General features: G+C 41.2%; 1 long non-coding RNA gene across 1 annotated transcript in view; it reads right to left on the reverse strand.

The window, feature by feature from the left end:
- Positions 1 to 10,769, reverse strand: part of LOC128593958 (uncharacterized) — a 53,213-nt gene extending 42,444 nt beyond the window's left edge. Inside the window, exon 1 of the long non-coding RNA XR_008382429.1 lies at positions 9,898 to 10,769. This is a non-coding gene — a long non-coding RNA (uncharacterized LOC128593958). The remainder of the gene's footprint in view (positions 1 to 9,897) is intronic.
- Between the last annotated feature and the right edge of the window lie 1,926 nt (positions 10,770 to 12,695).

The following is a 12,695-nucleotide window of genomic DNA, read 5'->3' on the forward strand; positions in this document are numbered from 1 at the left end:
CTACTATTGTGTTTTCTGTTGAAAATGTGAAATGCAAAATTCTATAGAATATTTTTCCCATAAGAAAGTATAAAAGATGTCCTTAAAATTATAAAAATTATAAACCCTTTTATGTCATTCTGAAAATATAGTAGAATTAAAAACTTCAGTGGTCATTCTTAGAAAAAAAAATACTGGCATTCCCAATACTTACAACTAGAAACCAAGCACCAAGCCTTTGTAGTATAAACTTTGATTACTATGGTCCTAGAAAAAGATGAAATAAAGGTTTCCCTATAACAGAGGAAGGAAAAACATATAAACCCACAGTAGCAAAGGAACAAAAAAATATTTTAAATCCAATGTCATCCACCCAGTATCTATTGAACGTCTTTTGTAAGCTTGATGTCTACCTCTGATAACAAGAGGGGTAGGCAGAGTCTAAAGCCAAAATATCAAACACATTTGAAAGAAAAACTGGGGGAGGGGGAAGAATCACTTCTATAAGGCACTAGCCAAATGCCAATTTTTATGTACTGGCTTCTTTCAAAATATTCAATCACACCTAATAATTGGCAGAAAACACAAAAAGGCTCTCACTCCCATGCTGTTGCATTCACTCACCCTGGGGTACAAGGCCATTTATATATAGCCACCAGCAGCCACAAGGAAAAAGCCCCAGGGAAACCAGATATGTTCAATTACACCCCCACCCCTCCTGCCTCTATACCTCGCTGCTATTAATATACTTTAGCCTTGTGCGTTAGGAAAGGGTTCTTAAAAGCATCAAAGTCTAACATTTCTCTGTTAGAGAACTAAAGGCTTTTTTTATTAAGAAGAAAATATAAAGACAAGCTAAAATATCAAATATTAAATTCAATGGATGTTTCCTGAACACTTTTCATTTAATAAGCTTCTCAATGGTGTGTCAGAACTAAGAACATGTCTCACTCACAACATAAGATACATGTTTTATGAAATCCCCACAAAGGAAGAAGGATCATTCTTGCTTTGGGATAATTCCTTTTTTGTTTGCTACTTTTAATAATTTGGTTTCTCATCGTCATCTCTGTGCCATACTCCATTTAATGAACATGGATTCCTTATTGGATCCAACAGCAGAGGAAGTAACAATAATGTATGTAATTTTCTCATGTATTCATTCCATAACTGTTTGGAAAGGATCCTTTATTCTTAAGTGATATTCCACAACTACTGGTATAGATTAACACATGAATCTCACCATTAATTTGTACTTAATTCTAATAGTTCATCAACATTCTACATGGCTTACTTAATATGAATTAGTAGAAGATACCGAATGGGCAAGCCTCTGACAGGCATTTGACTTACAAATATTTATTGAGCACTTAGAATGTACTTATGGATCTACTAGTTTCTGGGAATATCATATTAAAGTAAGCCCTGTGGCACTTACAGTCTAATGGAGGTGATCAGAGAGGTCAAAAGTGAAAATAAAGTTGAGTAAGTGCTTTGCTCGGGAATCTCAGGGGTGATCACATATGAGCACAATCCTGGCCACATATGGGACCAAAGGGCTTCCGATGGAGTAAGATTACTAAAGAGAGGCCTAGAAGGGACAGAGAAGTTGGTCATGCCAAGGTGAATACATGCTCTTTTAAAAAAATAATCACTGGACACAAAATCAGCTTTAGACCAAAGAATATCTATGGAGATGCATTGCTCCCAACCAATCAGGATGTCTTCAGCATAATTTTCAAACAAGGAAATCATAGCCTTAGGGTAGAACAGCAACCCTTTTTGTTCCATCTGTCTTTGATCTAATTCCAAAAAGACTAAAAAAAAAAACAAAACACTAAACTGTTTCACTAAGACAGTCCTGGAAGAGAATATGCTAAAAAAAAACACCTAAGTCAATAAAAAAAAAAAAAAATATATATATATATATATATAGAGAGAGAGAGAGAGAGAGAGAGGTGTGAAACAATAAGTACACAATTTCTTGAAACATATTGGATGCTTCTGGACTTAATTCTAGGAGCCTATATCTGATCTGCTTTTGGCTTCAGCACTTCTGAATCTAACTCCCCAAAATAAATGCTCTCGGTGACTCCTCCCATGAAGGATGCCACCAAAATCTTAAAGTCTACTGTGGATCTCATATTTCCTTGAAGGAGAGCAACTCCCAGTTATAAAAGCAAGAACTGGAGCTGGAGCTGTAGCATTAGCAGTCCAGAATCACTGAAAACTTAGTCCTAGGAGAGGGTATCTCACCCTCACAAAGCCTCTGTAAGTATTATCATCATCTTTAGTTAATGAATGAGGAAGTTCAAGCTTAGGGAAGTTCATTAAAGTGTTCCAAGTCCCACAGCTGGTAGATGTGGAGTGAAAAGTTACACAGAGGGTTGCTTGACCCCCAGGCCTGTGCTTTTAGACCACTGTCTGTCCTGGTTCACTGCCTCCCACACCATCCCCCAATATATAAGGCCAACATCAGCTGCTCTTCAACAATGAGTAAAGGCAAGGAAAGGACTCAGTGGAACAAGAAATAGGATCGTGTGGAGCTTTTAACTGAGCAGCCCATTACTATCTAACAGACAAGAGACTGGGAAGATGGGATAAAGGAGAGATCTGACTTAGGTTGTTGAAATCACACATTATTCACATTGACTAAAAAGAATATGTAAAGACCAGAGTGGCAGCTCACACCTGGACTCCTGGCACTCCAAGAGGTCAAACTAGGAGGATCACTTGAACTCGGGGTTTCAGGACCAGGACCAGGACCAACACTGAGACCCCATTTCTACTAAAAATAGAAAACTTAGCTGAGCATTGTAGTAGGTGCCTCTAGTCCTAGCTACATGGTATGCTAAGGCCAGAAGATCACTCGAACTCAGGGGTTTGAGGTTGCAGTGAACTGTGAAGATGCCACAGCACCACTCTAGCCCTGGGCCACAAAGCAAGACTCTGTCTCAAAAAAGAACAAAAAACACCCAAAACAAAAACCAATATGCAAATGATTAAAATGGTAACTTGGTTGAGTGGCCCACTTCCAGAGTTACCATTTTGTATGTTTTAAATTTTATGTCAGCTCTTCCAATAAAGAGGCTGGGCTTCCTCTTTGCCCCTAGACAACCAACTCCAGAAGGATAATTTTTAAAGAGAGAAATTTTCTATTTTTCCTTTTCATGTTTTGACTCTTATACCATTATATTTTAAGAAAGTTTTATTAATGCAAGTTTTTTTAATGCAGTCTGGGTGACAGAGAGTCACCCAGACTAGAGTGCAGTGGCATAATCTTGAACTCCTAGGCCAAAGAGATCCTCCCTCCTGAGCACTTACCACCACACCAGGTTAATATTTTTAATGTTCTGAAGAGTCAGGGTCTCACTATGTTGTCCAGGCTGGTCTCAAATTCCTAGCCTCAAGTGATCCTCCTGCCTTAGCCTTCCAAAGTGCTGAGATTATAGGCATGACCCTGACCTGCTCTTTTGTCTTTTATTGAATTGTTTGACATTTCCCTTCTTTTTTAATACATTGATCTTCAGCATATCTATCATTGTGGTAAATCATACCCTCAAAATATCTTAGATAATGCTTATACTTGGGGTCTATAGCCTGTAGGCAAAACCAGCCTATTGTCTGTTTTTCTAAACCAAGTTTTATTAGAACACAGCCACACTCACTCATTTACGTACTGCCTATGGCTGCTTTCTAGCTATGCCAGCTGAGTCAAGTAGTTCCTACAGAGAGCACATGGTCCTCCAAGGCTAAGTGTTCATTATCTGGCCCTTTACAAAAAAGTTTACTATTCCCCACCCTATACCACTGATAAATCCTGAGATAGAAGACTTCATTTTTCTTCTCTAAACTTTTTCTCCTAGATACCCATAAATTCACACTTTTATTCATTCATTAACCAACTAATGTCTATGAAGAAACTTCTATGCACCTGGCACATAGATGAAGACAGAGTTAGAGAATAGTGGAGAAACAGCCCCACAGGAACACCTGGCTCTAATAAGAAGGATCCTGGAAAGTATCAGGCTGAGGGGATCAGACAAGATCTTAGGATACAGCCAGGGCCCTTAAAGTGCTGTCATGGAAATACTATGAAGACTATTTAGGCTTGGCACCATAGCTAAGTGGTTAGGGCACCAGCCACATACATGGGGGCTGGTGGGTTTGAACCCTGCCTGGGCCTGCTAAACAACAATGACAACTACAACAAAAATAAATAGCCAGGCATTGTGGTGGGCGCCCGTAGTCCCAGCTACTTGGGAGGCTGAGGCAAGAGAATCACTTAAGCCCAAGAGTTTGAGGTTGCTGTGAGCTGTGATGCCACAGCACTCATAGTGAGATTCTGTCTCAAAAAAAAAAAAAAAAAGACTTTAAATGATGAATGATAATCTCAAAAGTCTCTGGGTTACAATGTGCTTTCATGACTTCACAAAAGGCACATTCTGACTTCACGTTAAATTTTTAATATTAAGAGTGTTGTGATAGTTGGGGAGAGATGTAGCTTGTTTGTGAGCTCAGGAGAGCTGATCATCTCCAAGCATCTAGTAGGAAGATCACAACTTTCCCCCCAAGTCATAAGGATTAGGTAATATCAGGAATTGGAAAAAACACAGTCAAGGAAATGGTTTAACTCAAGATCTACCTATGCTTGGTGGCACACAATAACCAAGTGTTACATTCCATTTTATTGTTTACCCAGCAAAGCCAAAACTCACTGGTCTATGTCAGAAACTTATAACTGGAGAAGGTAACTCCTATGTGAGCAGAAACCAAATAGTTACCTAATAAATAAATGACTGATGCAATGAGTGAGTATGATTGCTCCTTTGGCTTTTTGATAAATGGCAATGGATGAAATTAATAATACAGACAGACATTGTCTCAGTGAATACCTAGGAGCTAAGTTTACAATAGCTAAATCAGCAGAAATGATATTTTAAAATATGGTTTTGATCCATGGAATACCTACCTCTCTGGTACTAGATGAAAGCCAAAAAAAAAAAAGAAAGAAAGAAATTCTTAACAACTTAACAACAACCAAATAAGACTTATACTAAACAATTTCAATGTCATCAGTTTATTTTTAATCAAACAATAAATATTTGCATGCGTTGTGGTGGGCGCCTGTAGTTGCAGCTACTTGGGAGGCTGAGGTAAGAGAACTGCCTAAGCCCAAGAATTGGAGGTTGCTGTGAGCTGTGACGCCACAGCACTCTACCAAGGATGATAAAATGAGACTCTGTCTCTAAAAAAAAAAATAAAATAAAATAAATAAATATTTGATTCAACCAGGTACTTGGATATAAGTTGTACTTCACATGTAAAGTCAAAATGTTCACTTATAAAAATAATAAAGACATTGCTTTATTTTGGAAGGAGCAGCACACCAAGGTAATCTTTTATTCAATAAATATAAGTTGACATTTTATTCTATTAAGAAAGATTACTAGTATGTTTGGAAACCTTTACAATAAATGTTATTGTGGGGACTCCCAAAGCTAGTGAGGATATGAGCTATCAGTTACAACATCAGAAAACATACTCCATTTTAGCTCGATAAGCAATATTTATATGCTGAAAAATAAACACTGCTGGGTTAAAGAGAAAGGTGATTGATAGATTTCTTGGCTGTGACACCATTTCAGGATTTTTTTGTCTTTTTTTTGACTGTAGTCTTGGTGTAAATAGAAACAATTGTTTGAAAACATACGTATTTAAACAGTTACAAATATTTTTATAAATCTAAATTAAAAAAAAATACATACCCAAATTTTCTGTTGCCCTTTTTTATGTGGCCAAGCAATCTAATGTTACAAGTTTGTAAGAATCTACCTTGTTCTCCTTTATGTAAGCAAGCCTCTTATTTACTTGTGATACCACAGTATGTTCTTACGAAAATTAATTTCAAATCCAAGAGGCAGGATAATAACTACTTTCAGAAGCAAAAGGTAACAGAAAGAAACTGCAGTTTAAGTACAGATTAAAAAAATCAAAGTATTCTTGAACATAGGTTGTTTTAATTTTTCTCCTGATGGATTTTCAGATTACCTTAGAAAGGTCTATTAAAACTCCTCTCCTCAAAAAGCCACAGACACTGGAGATACAGAGGAAGAAAAAAAAAAATGGGTCATCTTATAAAATTACATGAGTTTTCTACATGCGGTTCCTATGTTAGCAACAAGGAAAAACAATCTCCAGATACATTCTGCAGAGAGACTTTCTTCTGGAGAAAAACCTATGTCTTTCTGTACATTGTGAAGCAAGGGCGTAGAGTAGGAGCAGTTAAGTTTTATCCTTCAGCATAAACATCAGGCTGGTTTTTAAAGACAGCCAAACCCAAAATAGCTCAGAAAATAATATTTTGTAATAACGAAAACGGTATATATATTTTTTTCCTGTCTAAATGTGGAATTCTGACTATCTTATTTTAAACAAGCCAGAGATTGCAAGCCTCAATCTGTTTGGATAGAAAAGAATTTATATAAATGTTTTGTTCAAGCCCAAAAGGGAAAGAGACTTTAAATATACAGTGCGTGAAAGATGCATGCCCAACTTCAAAACAGCTCAGTGCACAGAAGAGGAAAAATAATCCAACCTTCTGCTAGTCCTTCTCAGCAGTCTTTAAGCCTAAATACCTTGCAATCTGTAACTTCATTTTGATGACCCCCGACAGTAAGAGATGAGCCAAAAATGTCACAACTGTCCTGCTCCCCTCCTCTCATGCCTCTTGGGGGACTGAAGAAGGGAGAACAAGAAGGTCAAAGGACAAATGGAAACAAAATCTGTATTTTGCACTCTTTCTCTGCACTTGAGAAAGAAAAGGAGGCAGATAAATCTGTATAATACTAAACCAAATCTCTTTAATTCCAGTCAGCTTTTATCATTCAGTCACTGAATCGGTGTGTGGAAAAATTCATGCTAATTCCCCCTAGCAACAGCCTCAGCCTATCAGGAGACTTTATGTACCATGCAGCTGCCAGCCAGAGAGAATAACTCTAAGTAGGTCAGGCCTGTATTTCTAAAAATGCTACGGTCTAGTAACCCCACTGTCCCGTCTGTCTGCCCTGCCCCATAATAACCTCAATTGCTTGGTGACACAATGACATACTATCCTGTTAGAGTGCAATCACATCATGCTACATTATTCTGCTGGGAGCATGACTGCCGGGGGAAGGACCCTCGGAGGGGCAGCATTAATCAGGCAGCATTCACGTCCACCAGCACTTCGCTCTGGAAATGGGGACTGCATTAATGACCAGCTGTTTGAACTAACACAAACAAAATAATGTCTTCCACCCTGTTGGGTGCACAGAATACACTATTCTGATCTGGCAGGTTCCGCTTCTTGACTAAATCGAAGATGTAAATTAAAGGGGCTCCGACAATGTCAGTTTTGGCAACCTCAAAGTGAGTATATTTAAATTATATTACATGTGATTAAAAAAGCTATTGATTTAATATACACAGCTTTCTCTGCCTACAATTTTCCCTAATCCACATTAAAAAAAGGAAAATGCACACACTAGTAACACAATACATATGCGCACATTACCCAGGAAGCCAAATGCGCAGAGCTGAACTGAAATTGACTTCTCTTCCTGGGCAAAGAAACCAAGTGGGTCGGGAGTAATTGTGCCGCGTGAACACAAATACCAACACAAAATAAATGCGCTGGAGGGGCACGGAAGACAAATGAGAGTAAACAGTGTAAGCCCCCGACCAATCAGATCCTCCCACCGTCGCTTGGTGGGAGCTGTGGTGCCACCAAAATCTCCAAGCGCAGGAGACAGGGAGGGAAGCGAACGTGGCCTTGCGATCTCAACAACAGTGGTGCCCCAACTTCCCACGGGATTACTAACCCACTACTGTTTGAATTTAAGATGACAAAAGCTCCTTCAAGGCTTAAACTACAGCTATCCACAAAAATCAGACCGCCATAGCTGTTTTTTAATTCTAAACTAGGATATTTACAATTTAAACGACCACATTTTCTTGAATGTGACTTGTGACGCACAAAAACAATCCATAGTCATAGTGGATGCAGAGATAGGAGACCGGAAGTGCAGTTTTTTGCTATTTTGGGAAATATCTTGTAGCGATAGATACTGCGTTGATACTTTCTCACATGATGTATTTACATTCTTCAGCGTTCAGAGTTTCCTTTAATGAACATATTCCCCCCACCCTGACAAACGAAGAGTTCAGCCTTCAATTATGCAGAACTCAGCAAGTTGTAGACATGTAACCCATCAGGATTTGATTTACAAAAACATTGACAAATTTTTAACCCGTGTGCCCTGGTTTGAACTGAGTTTGATAACTTAGTTATGACTACCTTCTCCACTCCGTGGCACACAGCACATAGTTATTTTTGGAGAGATACCGTCTCTGACGCAACCATGAACCGCTAATTACAAGCTGCTGACATTCTGCTTGTCTAGGCAGCTTTGAAGTTCTATGTCTGTTTTTCTCTTGTGTGCTTGCTCAGTTTCTTTCTCTTGCCCTCAGACTCCTCCCACCCTCCCATTCCTTTATCCTTTTTTCCCTTTCAACCCTTTCTGGATTCACTCTAGGACTATCTGGAGACAGGGGTGAGAATCATCAGGTTCTTTAACTGGCTTCCTCTCCTTTCCCCCACTCCTCTCCCTGCACACAGATCTACAGTTTGAAAGTACAGTAATAAGATCCTCGCCCAGCCCCACCCGCAGGAATGCATCAACAGCTGGCCAAACATAATCCAACACACAGAGCTGCCTTTGTAGAATTAGTAACAAACAGTGGAAGGGCCAGACAGGCGTCCCAGAAGAGCTCCCCATGACGACTGGGAAAGCTCTTCACCCCAGGGTTGAGCTGACTCCACCGAGCCCTGGCTGGGAGCACCACAGCTCACTCATCTGAATCTACAACAAGCCTCAAGTGCCTCCCCCAGCCCCATCACAGGCTGTTTGGAGGGCACTCTGCCTCTCCATAACAGCAAGTTAGCTGCAAGCATTCTCCATGTTGACAACAGCCATATTGTGCCTTGTGACGCACACCCTTTGAAAGAAACACTGAGGATTCCCAAATCACATGAACAGCATCGCACCTGTACCTAACCATCTAGCTGTGAGCCGGGAGGACCACCCCTCTTCCTTAGAAAAGGCTTTCTTTTCTTAATTATAGGCTGATCCCTGGCATTCTAAAACATGTAAATATATCACTGTATTCATCTCCACCGAGCCTTTAGCATCTGAAGCCTGTGGTAGCCAGCTGGTCTCAGAGTCATCTGGGATACATTTATTTTGATTAAATTGATCACATTTCTATTTACAGGATAGAATTTTTCGCCGAACTGAATACAGCTGTGTTTATAGGGATTCGCAGAAGAAGAAGAAAACAAAACCCCACAATCAGTCCTAGCAAAAGCACAGAGCACTGAGAACTTCAAGGAGTTAAAACCAAGGGGCCTTGCTTTCACATAAAAAAGAAAATTCTGCATGCAGCTGCTTGGGCCATGCTCTCTCTCACTAGTCAGGAAATGGGTGTTGAGCTGGAGCTGAAAACACAAGCTGCAATCAAGCCCGACCCAGCACAGTGACAGACTTCCTGTGTAAAATGGCCAGAACCCCTCTCCGTGTCTCTACACGCATGCACATGCATTTAAATCCATGCTGCCAGGCTGCTATTTTCTCTGGGGACACTGGTACAGTCACCTAGCCCATCAGTTTCTTCTCTGACAGCACCAGGGACATTCAGACTACAATTTACAGTTCCTCCATCCATGTACTGGGTTATAAATTATGCCATTTTCCCTGGAATGAGACTGCAGAGCCAGCGGCAGACCATCACACGGCATTCGGCCTCTCCTCTTTCTTTTCATGCGCCCTCACTCTGCTTTTCTCCAGCTCTGCCTTCTTAAGCAGATAGATCAGATACCTTGTTTATCCATCTTCAGCTCCACTCTGAGGAGAGATGCCACCACATCGCGCCAAGGGTTGTCCCCCGGACTAATCCCTGGGCACAGCCGAAGCTGGGGGCTCGCGGGAGGGGCGGCTGCAGCCCTTGCACGGCGGAGCGTCGGTGGGCACCGGACGTGTAGTATTCCTAACTGCCCCTGTCCCGGTCCTTGGCATCCTCTCTAGCTGTCCCACCCCAGGTCTTCAGTGGCTTCACTCAGTCCTCCACGTCCCCTCGCCCAGCGCTCCGCCAGCAGGTCCTTCTTCTGCCCGGCGCTGTCGCCTGATTCTGGATCGGGTGCACCTGGGTGAAGCCGGGGCGAGGACGGCAGGAGCAGCTCAGGTAGCCGGGGTAGCCGGAGGTGCCCACAGCGATGCAGCCCCGGAGCTGTGAGGAAGGACGGTCTGGCTTCAGAATTTAAAAAAGAAGAAGAAAGAAAAAAAGAAAAGAAAAGGGAAAAAAATACAAAACAGCGCAGCTCGGCGCCTGTGGGGGTGCAAAAAATACACACAAACCATAAAAAGAAAAACAAGAGTTAAAATCAAATTTAAAAAAAAAAAAAAAGGAATACAGAGATCAGAGTACTTCATGCGACTTTTATTTCTGACGTTTCTCGGTTTATCGGTCTCCCCACCCCCTCAAAACCTCTCCTGTCCCTGAACGCCACTGTCTGTCCATGAGTGCCGAGTCACAAAGGCTCGTGCTCCAAAGTGCTGCAGACCCAGCATCACATGAGAAACCACATGACGAGCCGGAGTCGGCTGCTGATGTGGTCAACTATTTCACCGAGGCAGGGGGGGTAGGAGGCAGACAAATCTCAAGTGAGACATGCCCCTCTCGCGCTGCCAGAAGGAAATTTCCTTAGGAGAACAATGGGAAGCAGACATCTCTGAAGATTGCTCAGGAATACACATACAGTCTTACATATGCACACTTACAGAGACTAGAGAGCCATGGATACTCAAGACAAGCCCAGGATGCTGTACCACAGTCTCTAGCTGGATGGCAGCAAGATTATTTCTAGTTTGTATTAGTCAAAGCTGATTCCCCTAAAGTGGATTCCTGAAAAGCACACACCATGTCTTCATAGCATGATCAGGCTTGGAAAACCAATTCTATTATCTCTCCCTGCAATCTTTATCTGAACCTGCATTCTGAATAATTTATTTTTAGACTAATAAGATGCTTGCCGAGGCTGCTCCCTTTCTTCGGCAAGCAGCGCTGGCAATATTCACCCAAGTGGGAAAACCTGTCCCTTTGTAGGGAGGAAAAAGGAGACAGTGTTCATCATTTAAAAAAAAAAATGCAATTTCTTATTTAAAGGCATACAAACACATAGCAATAAAGTTCTCTCGCAAGTAATCATTAAGAACAAGCGAAATATTTCTGCTTCGTTGAATTGACATGTTTCTTATTTGCAATTTGGCATCTCATGCTGGCAAATGGTGGTGGTATTTTTTTAACACTGTTCATGGCTGGAGCTAGAGCCCTTAACCCACATGGATACTGCTACCTCTCAGCAGGGTGAGAGCAAAGGATCGCTGTCTGGAGCACCTCTTTGACTAGGTGCTGTATGGCCAGGTGCGTTTCATTACTTACATTAAGGCACCTTTAGGAGCGAGATGGCCCCGGGGCCTATAGATTCTGTCACCTGTCCTGAAATCAAATAACGTTGTCTATTTAGAACATCCTTCCAAGAAGTGAAATGTAGGCCTTTTTAGCAAAATTGATTATGCCAACTAACTAGAACCAGAGATTTGTTATACAGGTGGGAGATAATTGCCTACAACTTGTCTTATTTGACTGTTTAGAGATCCAGGTAAATGGCTGTTAACTCATTCAAGGTGTCTTTATCAGCATCCTGCTCTCACTGTGTGCGTGTGCCAAGGACTGACCCAGACACTGGGATCCAGGGGTCGCTATCTGGCCTAGTCTCTGCCATCTTGAAGCTCAAGGCCTAGGGACTTCATCTTTTTTCCTTCAAGGACAACCTCCTCCCAATTTGAATGATCCAAAGTTAACAAAGGAAGAGGCCTACCAGGCACCTTTTTACCCTGCCCTCTCTGTCATCTTCAGGTCTGATGTATTCTTTCTTTAATCAATCCTTGGATTTAAGATTTCTTTTCCACTCCTTCCTACAGTCCAAGCTCAGGTCCTCACACCCACCTACTTAATCTCTTCTCCAATTCCCTCCTGCCCCTTTTTTGTTTCATTCAGTTTGGCAGCCTGCCACCAAATGAATCCTACTAAACCACCACATTCATGATGTCTAGAACTACTGTCCAGATGATCTAGACAACCTTTTGTCCAGAACTGAGAATGGCTTCTTATTTCTTTACATTTTTATGCTACCCGTCCAGACACTCTATTAACTGATTGTACAGTTAATTGTCTATTTAAACAGACCGGTCAATTCACGAACCTCTGATCACATCCTCCATTGAATTGTAAAAAGAATTGGGGGCTTATTTTTGTTAATAACCAGGCACAGAGCACTGTAAGAGAAACAGAGACACATGAAACACTGTCCCTGCCCTCAGAAAATATACCATCTACATAGAGCCTGTGCTACTTTTTCAGTTGGTACTAACCATCTATTATCTTCTGTTGCTGGCTGTTTCTTCGAGTTTTATTTCCTATAAAAATTAATAAGTAGGTCTCAATCTGCCTGCTAAATGTGGGTCAGGTAAGTAGTTCCACAGAAGGGCTGAGAAGGAAAGAATTACTTCCACCTAAATGTCTGGAAAGGTTCTCGGAGGACCCTGGGATTTGCAGCG

Source organism: Nycticebus coucang, chromosome 9 (genome assembly GCF_027406575.1).
Source record: "Nycticebus coucang isolate mNycCou1 chromosome 9, mNycCou1.pri, whole genome shotgun sequence".
Lineage (NCBI taxonomy): Eukaryota > Metazoa > Chordata > Mammalia > Primates > Lorisidae > Nycticebus > Nycticebus coucang.